Source organism: Colius striatus, chromosome 9 (genome assembly GCF_028858725.1).
Source record: "Colius striatus isolate bColStr4 chromosome 9, bColStr4.1.hap1, whole genome shotgun sequence".
NCBI lineage: Eukaryota > Metazoa > Chordata > Aves > Coliiformes > Coliidae > Colius > Colius striatus.
In genome coordinates this window covers 13,411,199-13,425,977 of record NC_084767.1, presented here as the reverse complement: position 1 = coordinate 13,425,977, position 14,779 = coordinate 13,411,199, and positions in this window count along the sequence as shown.

Below are 14,779 nucleotides of genomic sequence, written 5' to 3'. Positions count from 1 at the left end.
ATGGTTTCTCATCCAGTTTCATATGCTGTGGTTGTGGAGCTGGAAGTAATATAGCTGTGCTAATATAATGGTGTACCATGCTAATTAATTCTGCTGATTAACTGAGAAACAATCCTGCCCAGACATGTCTGCTTGGCATCTAGGACTTAAGGTGACATCCCTGAGCAATCCTGCACAGGGTGTTGCTCAGAGTTTACAAGAAAGGTCTGTAAGGCTTATTGTACATACAACTTTAGAAAGATATCCTACTTCATTGGAAGGGCTGGTAGAGGGACCAGATTTGCCATAATTCTTGGCAAACAGGCGCACTAGTTATTATCTTCAACAATTAAAACCTGGCCTTTCGTTTTTAAATCTGATTTTCTATTTGCAACCATCAAATTCTCTTGTTTGAGTGGGTTCACCCTTTCTCCAATTTGTAGATGCTGAAGGTAGGTGCATAATCCTTTAGAAATTCCGTGTGTATGGACTGCTCTCCTGATCATCTGGACTTGCTTTCCTTGCTCCTTTCACAGAGCCTTTCGTAGCTGCCTATGGAGCCACATTGCTTTCAGAACTGCAGTTTCAAACTCATTGTTTTAATCCTTTGAGAACTTGTCGATACCAATTATCTCTGTCCTACAGGGATGCAAAGAAGAGGATGCAAATCAGAAGGCACAGAATTGGTAAGCAGAAATGTTAAGCTATACTACACTGAATATGTTTACAAAATTGCTAGGAAAACATAGCCCCACTCTCCTTATAAATAACAGCTATAATTATAGGTCATGGATTTGACTTTTATTTTGTCCTGTAAAACGCTTGTTTGGTTCACTGCAGTAGCTGTAGTGTGAGTCCTTGTTTTTCTAAATGGATTCAGTATAACATTCAACATGCCAATAAATACATGGATACATTTTGTATATTTTCTATCCCTCCAGCCAGTCTGAAGGAGTGAGATGAACTATGATAATAGCAGGAACCACAGTAGACATCCTGTGCCTTATTCTAGGCAATTTTGCAATTATCTAGGCTTTTCACAGACAGCTTATCCATGACTGTGCATGATATCTGAAGTCTCCATGATACCAATCAACACACATAAGAAGTGAATTTCAGGACTACAGTGCCTTTCTGCCTGGAGCAGCTGTCAACCTACATGGACTGTGTAGACACAGACCACCACAAGAGTGGATCCCTTTTGGCCTAACTTTAGTCAATAAAACCAGCAAAGGAGTCTACAAAGATTTTTCAGGCCCCTACTATAGTCGGTAATGGAAAGAGGAACCTCCAGAAAGGGAAATGTCCTAAAGCACAGCACAAGGTAAGAGAAATGAAATGGAGGAACTTATTTTTTTCCTGTTGTCTGCAGAAGGAAAGTGCCTAATGAGGTTTAACAGCAAGTTTGTTAAGCAACTGAGATGAATTTAGACTTCAATTTTATGCAGTCTTATCCATCCTCTTGCCATAAGGACCTGTCTTTAGAGTAAGCCCTCTACAGGCTTTGCTGAGACAGTTGAAAACAGGGACAGAGAGCCATCCAGCAGGTGAAGAGGACAGTCCAGTGCTAAAAATCAGTCGCTAGTCCTCTCTCTTATCTAGCAGAGTGGATGTACCTATTGATATGGCTTTCAGTAATGGATTCTTTTGTTAGTGTTGATTCCTGAAATTGGTGGGAATGATGTCCTTTTTTAGTAGGCATTTTGTGTCTTGTTTGTATGTGTGCTCATGCTTTGAAGAGGCAGAGAAGAGGTAGGGATGTGGCTCAGACTTGACATATAAGGGGGAGGCAAAAAGAGCTTAAAAAGAACTCTGATACAGAAAATGTTGTCATACTGAATGTGTCCCTCATGACAAAGTGACTTCGGTTTACATGGCGAAAGATGAAAAGATTGTCATGGCAGAAAATGTATTGAAGTCACAAGGACAATAGAGAATGAGTCAGGTTGTCTGAGTCAGAAGAGATCTGGTACAACAGGACTCAGATTTATGCAGGAAGAATCAGATTATTCAGCATCTCTCTGTGGGTTCCTGCATCTTATTACAGCACTTTTACTCCACTGCAGTTTCTTCCTCTCCTTGCAGTGTGTATGTTTCTCTGGAGAGCTTGACTCATTTATCTGACACAAAAGAAACTTAACTACTTTCTCTGACATGACTTACCAGTATTAATTTTCAATTCACATCTATTTGTCTTATTTAGCACCTTGGTATTTAGGTAAGGATTTTTCTCCACTGGGAGAAACCCATCCCAGTATCATTGAGTCTGCACAATGCCAGGATATAGATTAAACACATGCACTGACAAGACAGAAAGAGTCGCAGTGACAAGTCTGTTATCCAAAGAAAGGCAGTGATGCATTGTATTGTTGGAACTGGTGGAAAGTTAGCAATTTGTAATAGGAGAACTGAATCAGTCAGTGAAAATCGTTAATGGGACACATGGAATTTACATACCATATATCATACCTAAAGCTAACAGTAAAAGAAATGTTCAGAGATACATTTTTCTAAACATTTCTCTCTTTAGAGTTGGTGTGGAGGTAACCTTGCTGTAAGAATAACGAAGCTTGTTTGAAAAATTTTGCTCTTATTAGAAAGCTTTATATACTATTTCACCTAGAAATGCAGTGATGTGTTAGTTTGTATTCTACAAAACAGTTTATTCAGAGCTTCTTACATACCATTACTATTAACACTAATAATAGCAACAACAAAACTTAAGAAACTGGAAATTAGCACTTTTCTCTCTTCTAATTTCAGTAAAGGCTTGATTAAATTATCTATGCATGTTTAATTTTCCTTGGCTTTAATAAAAGTATTATCCTAATGCTCATAAGGGTTACTCTGTGGCAAAAGCATATATCAAGAGTCCCTAGTCCCTCCCGCCTCAGCTGCTGTTCATATTGCTCTGTAAATTGGACTCCAGTGATCACCTGTTTTTATATCACATTGAGAATCAATATTATTTGACTTTGGAATTAATGAAACCATCTTTACGAAGAAAGATATGGATAACTTGGAACGTTAATATGCTGGCAGGTTATGTTCTCTTTGTGGTCTTTTACCCATTAGACTGTGCCCAGGTGTCGTATCTTGGTTTAATTAAAGGCATTGAGGGATGATACTGTTCTTTTGAATGTCTCCTGTTACAACACTGGACAGAGAAAGCAAACTCTAAACACAACAGTGATGAAAAAGATACATTCCAGAGGGATGATCTATCATAGTTCTCAAATAGTGTGATAGACATGCAAAGCAAGATGGATAAACTTATTAAGAATTTTGTTTTGAATTGTAACCCACTCAGTAGTGAGATGACCCCAGGAAGAACTGCAATGTCAGGGAAAATAACCCATCCTTGGTCTCTAGAGTTCAGGAGGGGGACAAGGAAGAGCCTCCATGCAATGAGGATGTCGCTCCTATTGAGGGTGGGGGTGTGGTGTTAGATGGCCTGAACATCCCTGTGACCTACTAATTCTGGATTCAGTAGCTTTACTAGGCCAACTTTTCACCATAATTTAGATCAGTGTGATGGTTCCAGGGCCTTGTTCCCCTTGTTGAAGCTGAAGGTGTGAGGCTCATGAGCTTCCCACACAGTTCCCTGCAAACAGACGAGTGAATGAAACCTGTGCCCTCTTCCCTTCAGATGGAAAAAAAAAAGCAGTATTTGGACATTTCCTTATACCATGGCCCACTGAGGCCACAGCTGCTGCAATGCATCTCTCTCTCTTCTCAACACTAATTGTGCAGTGACTGTATAAATTTTGTTTAGTCCATCCATCTCTACTGGGAGTCCAATTTTGCATGTGAACTGGTAGGTATTTTGTCTAGCCAAGACACCCTCATTACCTTGTCATTTGGAAACTCTGATCCACAATTAGATCAGAGCTGACGAACATCTGAACATATTCCACAATACCTTTAATAAAATAAATTTCTGCATCAGAGAGAAGTGACTGAAATTTGAGTCAAGTCATTATTCTCTTAATACAGCAGGCTGTATTTAATATAGCTAGAAATATTAGCTCTGAAATGGCATCAGAAATAGTTTAGGTAAAGAAAATATTAGTGGTAAGCTTGGTGTTTTACTTTTCAATTCTATTTAAAGATCGATGGCTAAAGATTAATGTCTATTTGAAACAGGAAAATCTCAAGGATGACTGGCAGGAAAAAGGACAGAAATAAAAGAGAGAAGGAGGAGCTAATAACCTTCAAACAATAACCTGTTAGGAAGATAAACAAAGAAACACTGGGGATTGGAAGTGAAAAAGGACAAATGGAACTTTAGTCAGGGAAATGAGCAGAATATACCAAATGAAAAATACACATGAAGATAAAGACAGAGATGAGGATGAAGGAAGACAGAAGGAAAGGAGCAGTCTGGAAGCGACTTCTTGAAGTCTTTAGTCCAACCTCCTGCTTAGAGAAAGGTCTGCTGTAGAGTCAGGCCACAGGGTGGGCCATGGTGTGACTCCCTCCTATTTGCTGTGGAGGCTGCTATGAGGTCCCCTGAAACATTCTTTTTCCCTGGTAAAACTAGACCATTTCTATCAGCATCTCATCATAGAGCAAGTGCTCCAGCTCCAGACATCCTGCTGACCTCTACTAAACTTGCTCCAGTCTATCAATGCCATCCTCTCATTGGAGTAACCCGAACTGTATGCAGTATTCTACATATGGGTTAATGAGTGCTGGTGTGCAGGGACATAAACATCTCTCAATCTCCTGATTATGCTCTTTTAGTACAGTCTGGGATGATGCTGCTGCCAGGCACATGTCTGGCTCTTGTTCAAGTTGCTATTTACCATCACCCATAGGTCCTTTTCAACAGAGCTGCTCTCTACCCACCTTCACTTTCGTATGCACCTGCCTGCCTTTCCAGCACTCCTCTGCATGGAAGCTGTTACCACCAAAATTTGAGGAATGGATCCTTAGCATTGCTATTTCCAAGATAATACTGTGTATAAACCTGATTAGTCCTACATTGTTATTAGTTATTCTCTCTTCTGCTCTTTGAAATGATTCAGTCATCCCAGAAAAGAAAGGAAACAGTATCCACAGCCCAGATTTATGAGGTGTCTGGGAGCCTAAGTCTCCCTGGTAGTCATGAGACTTCAGTTCTTAAAGGCTGTTCAGAGCCTTAGTTCCTAGCCTTATAACAAAAGACTAGAACATAATTTTCCCCAGCACTGAGAATGTTCTACTTAAATATCTACCTTGGCATTTCCCTGGAAGACATAATGCATGATGAGTTGGTACTAGATAGTCTGATAGCACTGATAAATGGCCTATAGAAAACACTCAGGACTTTTTCTCTAGGCACGGAAGAGTTCTAGGGTCAGAATTGAAGGTTTCCTTGATGATAGCACTTTAATTGCCACAGTGTTGTTCAGTAAATTTCATGGTGTTTTGCAGCTGCTGGACCCTGCAGCATCACTGTTGTGGCCCTGCAGTTCATAAGAAGATGCTATATTTGCTTTCTTTTGGTTGTCATTCACCACCTTTTGCATTGATATCTCAGAGCTGACATGCAAGTGGTTTAACACAGAACCACTGTACGGGAAAGATATGTAGGTAGTACTTTGCACATCTCTCAAACAATGTTAATAGTTGTATTGGGTCCCTAGAACAGCCAAGATTAATGATCAGGCTGAGATCACTGTGTATGCCTCCAAGCTAATGGGAAAAATAGATAATTGCTCATATTTATAAAGGTGCAAGGTTTAAATGATACATAACAGAGAGAAAGAAGAAGAAAATCCACTCTTACTGGCTAGGTGGAAAAAGGTTTAAACCAGAAGACAGGGCAGTAATCTGTACACCTCAGGTGCCTTTTGAGAAACATTTATTCACAGACCTAAATGACACTTCCCATGGCAAGTGATCACACTCTGGCTGAAGAGGTACTTTTCTCTTGACACATACAGGCCATGATTTTGTCTTCAAGATGTGAGAATCAAGGTCTATGCATTTTGCTAGTGATTCTTTCAAAAGTATCCTACAATGCAATGCAGATGGTACTTCCCTGGTGTTAAAAAGGCTGCTCAGTGGAGAAAAAAGCTCATCTTGCTGAGCACATCTAGCCTTGTTTTGTTGTAAAATTTCCCATGAGATTTTTCAAGTGCTTTATAGGTATGAATAGCTCAGCCCTTCAAAGCAAGATTGTCCCTTTCTCCCAGAGAAATACAGAGGAAGTCTAAAGTTCTACAAAAATTGTAGTGATTTAAACTTTTTGGCATTTAGCCCTGTGCTTCACCAGCAACCTGTTGGAGGAAAATCGTGAGACATTTTTGTCTCTTTGCAAAAGAAATGTTAACTTTCCTTCCACCCTTTTGGGAACATTATGTAGATTCTGTTTGAGAGACATCATGTCTTTCTCTGACAACAATTGCAATAATGTCAAGAGCCTTGAAGTACTTTAAAACCTATATGTGTCTCTGCAGGATATTTTGATAATCTTGAGATTGCTACCAGATTTTGTACACATTAACTTGAACGCTTTTTCTTCAGACCTTGTTTATATATTTATAGTGAAGTGGGTATTTTTTCTGACTGCTCTTGGGATTTTAAAAATATAGGCCATAGAAGAGGAACTTTTACCATTTTCACATCAAAGGGTGAAAGTAAGAAAATATGTAGTTACCATGCAATAGCCATGCTGTTGTAGAAAACAAGCTGATATACTGCTCTGTTGCAGCTAAACCTCTGAGGTCTGAAGTCAACTCTAAGACAAAAAGCGGGCATAAAAGACCAAGCTTAAAATTAAATATTTCTTTAATTAAAACAAAATCTAATTTGAATAGTGATGGTTTTCACTGCAAAGAGGTTTACCTTAAGCATGTTAAAGCACGTGCACCACATTATTCAAATATAAAGTGCCTAAATTTGAAGGAGAAAAACTGAAGTATCATGGGAGCACTTAAAAATACCTCTTGAAGAGCAGAATGAAAAAAAACCCACACCCAAAACAGAAGAAATGAAAAACTGAATGCATTTATGAAACCACATTATTTTCTGACAGTGCATGCATGGATTCTGGTGAACAGCTGATTCCCAACGTAGTTGGGAAAAAATACTGTTTCTACTTTTCCACTTTCTAATTTCAAAGATTTACTAATGGGTTCAGATGTGCTTTAATCCATACTGGAGCACTCAAGAAAAGCAAGCAACAAACCATGCAGCTCAGCCAAATGAACCTGTAATGTCACAAAAGAGTAGTAAAGACCCATTTCACTTTCCTACTGTGATGGAGAGGAGTTCCCGCGAATGGACCGTATGCTGCAGCCCATTAGAGCTGTTTCCATCTCTAGCTTCAGTGTGACTAGTGAGTTGACTGGTCAGTGCTCCTTTTTGGTGGATAGCATCAACCTCACACTTCAGTGAACGCAAGTCCAAATGGATGGTGAACGTGATGCTATGGGTTGATGCACAACTGTGTGAATCTTGAGCTGCATGAGGTCAAACACTGGTGATATTTCATCCATTTTCAATGCAATGAAGATGTTTGCTTTTTCTTCCTCTGCTATTCTCTTGCCAAACTGCAAGAAATTATCTCTGGGCAATTCATGGTTGGTCTCAACACTTATGCCATCATCTTAAGCTCACAAATGTATATATAGAAGTTAAAATAATTAAGTTTGTGGAAAGAATCAACTCTAGTTATAAGCTTTAGGTTAAAACAGCTTTCTTTTGGGAAATAATGTTTTGATGAAAACTGTAGAGTTTTGTCCCTCGTGAGATGCTGTTGTACTTGATGAAATTACTCCCTTTCAGAAAACTTATTAAAATAGAATGTGATCTGCTTTGGAAATGTCAAAATAAAGGTTTTAATATAAAAACATTGTTATGCCTTTTCATTTCTATTAATGTGAATATCTATATGTTATTTTCATATCGGTATAAATATTAAGAATGTGTCAAGTTACAGTGTGAAATACAGCTAGATGTAACGTGACATTTACATATTTTTCTAACTTTTTAAAATAAGTTTTAAGTACAGTTACTACTGAGCAGTTGAACCAGAAAAGTAACACTAAGTCTTTCAGAGTGTTTCAAATTTAATTGAAAAGAGCAGCACTGAAAAATGTTACCCAGGGAATGTTTCCAATAGCCCAGTGTTGATGTGGGATAGTGTTAAAAATATCTGTAAAATTATATTATTTAGTAAAACCTATTGGAATTTTAGATATTTTTCACTCAGCAAAAGATTTCAGGACTTGAGCTGTTCCTCTAATTCAGAAAGAAAACAAGTCTTAAAGCATTAGTGTTTACAATGAACCTGAAACACTTACAAACTGTAATAACCATCATTTTCTGTTTCTCAGATTGATTATGTGCATATTTGACATCCAAAAAGTTCCAGTCACCACAGAAAATAGGATCTGGAGGCTTTGGGTAGGCAAGATTGCATTCACATACAGAGCAGACAAGCTTTTAAGGGGCGCATCATCAGACACTTCATTTTCATGCAAAATAGACAAGCTGTAAGGCAAGACCTCAATTACATATGGATAGAGGGCAGGAAAGGCAGAACTCCATTCAGTGATAACCTGTCAAGTACATTTTGGACTTCTGTATGTATGCTCTTATATGTAGAGCCTCTGCATAAAAGGTAGCTCTGAAACAACAGGCAGTGTTTTCTCTCTCATACTTCTGACACTTGTTTTTAAAGTTTTTGTATTATTCTAAAAAGATCAAACCATTGATGGTGTTCAGAATGAATCCCTGTCTCTTATTCGCTGTCTGTGTTTTCACTGGATTTTTAAGTGTGTGAGAACATGTGAAGATTTCTGGGAGTTTATCTGCCCAGCTTTCATTGAATACAACTCTGTTGTTTTTAGCTGGGATAGAGTTAATTTTCTTCCTAGTAGCTGTTACAGTGCTGTGGTTTGGACTTAGTGTGAGGATAATGTTGATAACACACTGATGTTTTAGTCGTTGCTAAGTGGTGTTTATCCTAAGTCAAGGACTTTTCAGTTTCTCATGTTCTGCCAGTGAGGAGGTGCACACGAGGCTGTGAGGGAGCATGGCCAGGACAGCTGATCTGAACTAGCCAGAGGACTATTCCATACCATACAGTGTCATGCCTTGTATGTAAACTGAGAGGATTTGGCTGGGAGAGGTGGATGCTGCTTGGACATTGGTCAGCAGGTGGGGAACAACTGCATTGTGCATCACTTGTCTTTCTTGGGGTTTATTTACCTCTTTGTTTTTTTGTTATCTTTCTTTTAATTACTACTACTTTTATTAATAATATTTAATTCTTCTTATTAATAATAATATTTCTGTGTCAATTACTAAGCTTTCTTCTTCCAACCATCAAGTCTTCCATCCCACCAGGGCTGGGAGGAGTGAGTGAGTGGCTGCATGGTGCATAGTTGCTCCCTGGGGTTAAACCACAACAACGAATCAATTCTTAGGATTTTGGAAAAAGTATTTTAAGCACAGTTTTTATGGAGCTTGAAGTACTTATTAAGATTACAGTCTTTAACCTGTTCAGTACAGGAAGGAAAAAAAAATGCTGCTTGAAGGCAGGTAAATAGAAGTACTTTCCTCTGTAATGGAATTTTCCAGCTCAGTGGGATCCTGGCTGAAGATTCTGGCATAATTTTGTAGCTTTGTATAGGTAATAACTGGGGATAGCATATCATAACATCCCAAAGTAGTGAAGGCAAGGGATACAGAACGTGTTAGATGTAATTACATAATTTATTCAACTGGCTTTCTTTTTTCAGTAGAAAGAGAACTATTATCAGAAAATGTCAAGTTGTTGAACTCAAACCCTTTCATGTGGATGCACTCATTTTAAACTTCTATTAGGCACAGATTTCTCTGTTTCAGAGTGGAAAGGACTTTCCTCCTTTCCATGAAAAGTCAATAGCACAGTACTTGGGGCATTAGCCCACCATATGTGACATCAGGTTCAACTCTCCATTCCTAAACATTTGTTAAATGAATTCCAGTGCAGTGAAAAGTCTGGCACTTAAACTTTTCCCGTTCTGAAATTTCAGACTTCTGACCTGGAGCTGTCAGAGCAGAGGTTTGAGCCTGATCTGGATTCATCATCATACCAAGTGAACCCCTACAGTAAGCTAGCACTCACACATGCTCTGGCTTTTCCCAGGGTAACACTGGTGTTAACTAAAAACTGACCCTGATGTATTAAGGTGGGAGATGAGGCATTTCTTCTGATGAACTGAAATTCAGCTAAGGTTTAGACAAATTATGGTAAGGATACATACCTACCAAGTGTGAATAAATACAGAAAATGAAGACAGCTTTGAATTTTTTCCAAAGAACAAGTACATTTTTTCCCCTACTTTGTTCTGCCTTATATGATAACAAAAGTCATTAATAATGTCAAACAAAATGTAAAAACCTCTGTGGCTTGCCTGAGGCTGGAAGATGGGTCAGTATTTCAGCTTCTATAAGAATGCAATGTCTATGGTTCCAGCTGCCTCTTTGCCTCCCTATTTTGTGTTGTTTCCCTTCTATGCTGAAATGCTGTAAACTTTTAAGAACCCCATGAGACTACATAATGATAAAAATTGGATTGTTTGAAATAATTTATAAATTACTAACTGAGCTACAGATAAAAATTATCTCCTAATTTTGCTGATAGAATGTGGTAGCTCAGAAATATACCTTCAGCAATGAAACTGGTGCAACTTGAAAAGCAAAAATGTAAACATTTTTGACAGGCCAAAGTTAGGCAGTTTAAAGCAAAGAAAAAGCAGTAGCATCTAATTTACATCCAGTTTGCACAAACCCCAAAATGTTACATGCATCTTTTTTATTTTTGCATTGTTAGAAGTACATTCTAGTGGTATTACTTGGAAATTTAGTTCAAGCAATGAAATATTGTACTAATACCTGGGATTTATACACTTTTCAGCACAGCTGCTCCCATTTTTAATATTTTTAATAACAGTCATTATACTTTAAGTGAAACAATAAAAGCCAAATTCATGAAAATTTACTTGCACGTTTTCAAGATAATTACATCAAAGCCAAGCTCATATTTAAGATTCTCTGTGGACAAAATATTTTGTATGTATATTTCAGGATGCAGATTTCTAGAAGGAGAAAGAGAAGTACAGCAAAATGAAAGTGATAAATAAGCAAACTTCTGCAGACATGACTCTGACCTGCTTCTGCCTCCAACTGTATGCAGAAGCTGATTAGTCCTGGTTTTCTTCTGAACTCAGTGACAATTACCTTGCTTTAATGAATCAATTTACCTACTTATAACAAAAATTATAAAAAAACCCCAAACTCAGACTCAAATAGGCTTATGAAAAATCACAAATTACTTCAACTATGTTCTTAAAATGTAAGCCACAGGACTGCACATACAAAAGAGAGAGGAAGACTCACCAGAATGAAGAGTATTGCACAGAATATTAACAACTGCCCTGTTACAGAGGTGCACTTAGGAACAATAAACATGTAAGGATGAGAGATTGAATGGTGGAAGATGATATAAATAGTAACTTGAAAAAGAGTCCTGGCTATGCTACTTAAACTAGAGCATCATAAGTCAGAAGATTCTCATAGAAGACAAGAATGAGTCAATCAATTAGGAGCAAAGGTTACAATCTGAGCTTTACAGTATTTGAAGCTAGGAATATTAATCTGCTATGAAAACAAACTGTGACACAGAGGTTAAGGCAAAAGGCTTGTGTGTGTGTGTGTGTGTGTGCGCGTGCATGTGTGTATGTGTGTGTTGAAGAGGATGGTAATTGACTTTTTCACTAGCTACAGATAACCAGAAATATTACTGTCCTAATGGAGTAATAGATCTGCAAAAAGAATGTCATTACTTCTTCCTTCCACTCTTCTGTCCATCTTCTATGTACCTCTGGAAGCACGTGGCTCCCTAAGTGAACCTACTTTTTCCCTTGTTCGTATCTTGATTTCCCTTTGCTTCTATGCTTTTATGCTATAGAATGAAATAGAAATCTTAGATTTGACCAACACAACTTGCATCCATACTTCCATATCTCAGTACAGGATATCTAATATCACAGCAGGATAGGGAAGAAATGTAGAGAAAGTTCTTCCTGCACTGCAGGAAGGGAGACAAGGATGACTGGGAGTTGTTTGTACTGCTGTAACCTGCAGCCCTCTGCCAGCATTAAAGTTGCTGATGTCTGCAACAGTCAAGTGTCTCACCCCTCTGAAATTATCCATTTCTGTGTAACTTTTTCCTGGATGTATGCTTGACATTTGCACAACCTCTCTGTCTCAGGTGTTGCCAGGAATCTAATAAAGCCTGCCATACAAAGTGTATTAACTCCATTTGCTATACCAACGTTGACATCTATCTCCCATTAGCTTTGCCCAACATATATGTTTCTGTGTGTTTATATATGTATGTGCCAACATACTATAAATGCAAGAGGATTAGAACTAACAGTTTCTGTATTATGATATATTATGACACCAAGAAAGTGGAGCTTAAGGACTATATCCAAATAATACTGATCCATCATTGCCAAAAAATAATATTCCACCCCTCCTTCACTGAGAATGGACCTTCTCCTCACCATCTCTCACTTGCTTATTTGTGTGCAGATGTGTTCCACAATTTAATATCTTTGACAGAAGAGTACATGTACTATTTATTATTGATGTTTTTTGGAAATGCAGATCAGCATGCTCAGAGCAGGAGTAGTTTGTTTACTGCTTAATGGCAAAGTGGTTGAATTCTAAAAAGGGCACTGATGTTATTATTTAAAGACAAGCAGAAAGCAGGCAGTGAAGAAAAACAACCTATTTGAAATCCCACATTGTCTACAAGATAGAAATAACCTTCTGCCATAGCAGAGAAATAGAGGTAATTAATACCTTTAAGCTCCAGTTAGAAACAACATCCATTTATTCCCTTCTTGCCACTAATACCACAAGGCAATAATCAAGCAGGGAAAGTGGCAAGTCCTGGGACAATTTCCCAGGAAAAGTGGTGAAATTGCTATGATGTTCTGAAGAAGCAAACCAAATGTCTGTGACGGCAAAATGGCAGCTCATCCTGAGTCCACATTGACTAATTTAGTGTTTCCTCCGCTTTGCAAAAAGAAAGGATCTGACTTTTCTAGGGGAAAAAAGAAGTTAATCCTGAAGCACACGTAAAGATTAGGAAATGTGAGAGCTTTTTGGAAACGAAACCTTAACACTTTACTTGCAAAATCTGTTAGTTTCTTATTGCAGAAAATACTCTGAGGAACAGTGCCTCAATTTCATATAATCCTATAAATAAGGACCATTACTGCACTGTGAATTTCTCCCTCTGGTGGACACAATGTGATAAACAAAAGATAATATTTCTATCAGAAGATAATCTTTCTATAGCCATAAACTAAGGTCTGGAAAATCCCATTGCTCAGACATGAGTGTCTCTAAATGAGCTACCCAGCGTGAGGCTGTACACTTTGTAACTCGGGGGCAGAGAGGCTCTGTGCAAGCAAACATTGCAAATATTTGCTTTTCTAATGATCTCCAAGAATGTAGGTCTTACTTTCCCATTTTAATTGGTGCTAAAAATGAGAATGTCTTTGGCCTTCAAAAAACAATGCCACAGTTTGTCAAATTTTCCTTAATTTTGTCTGAGCAGAGTGATATTTTACTTCGGTTTTGGGGCACAACGTCAATTCTACCACTTTGTGACCATTTAAACTGCAAGAAGCAGCAATGCATGGACTGATGATAACCTGAAGAGGGTAACACAAACACAGCCATGCCTAGGATTCGAGGTAGCACTAGGAACCACCTGCTTCTTCAGGATTGTATCATTTTATGTAGAGCAAGAGTGTCTGCTCCTGTGCCCTTCATGGGATGTGTTTCAAAGTTGTCAGTTGCTCGACAGGATACATTTGGGCTGTCTGGCAGACAGATTATCTTCCAGTATTTCAAAATAGGGCCATTTTGCAGGAAGCATTTGTGAAATAGCACATTTGTGCAATCAGAAGGAAATGGGGTTCACTTCAAACATCCCCACGATTCTCAGTACAGCACTCATCAGCATAGTATCACAGCAACTTGCAGTCTCTGAGGGCACTAGGCATATAGATTTTCATGGTGTGGTATGTCAGAGGACTTACTACTGCATCTCTGATGCCTTTGGCTGTCTTTATCTGCACGTGCCCACAGGCAGATGTTTCACAGGAGTGAAGTTTTTGCTGCCCGTGCACTGATTGAGCAACCTCACAGCAAATGCTGCTGGCAGGGAATTTGCCTTGGTGGTGATAACTATCTCCAAGCAAGCAAGACGACTGACATTGTGGATATTGGTGCATTTTTTTTCAATATAGCCCTAAGTGACATGTCCAGTGCAAATTGTTATAAATAACAAGACTTTGGAAGTAATTTCTCATCTGATTTAAAATGACCTTTCATATAAAACAGGAAAAAAAAAAATGGCTACAAATTCTCATTACAAATGTTATTTAACTCCTACCCCTAAAATTGCTCCTAATTATAGAGACAAATAGAAGGGAAAGAAGGAAAAATGAAGACTATAATCTGGTAAGAAAGAGATTCCAGTAATTTTTAGAAGTTGCATCAGAAAACACAAGTAATAAGGATGTCAGTTACAAATTTTGTCCCCCTTTGAATTTTTCTGTCTAGGTGAATCTCAGTAATCAACTCTCACAGCATTCATTAAATCTCTGGAAATGAAATGTGGCCTTGTGAATTCATAAACAAGCTCCCAGAATAATGATTTGTTTCCACAGAGGGCCAGACCACGGGCAAATGTCATAAAATGATATGAAGACAGGGCCCAAACTCTAATAGGCAG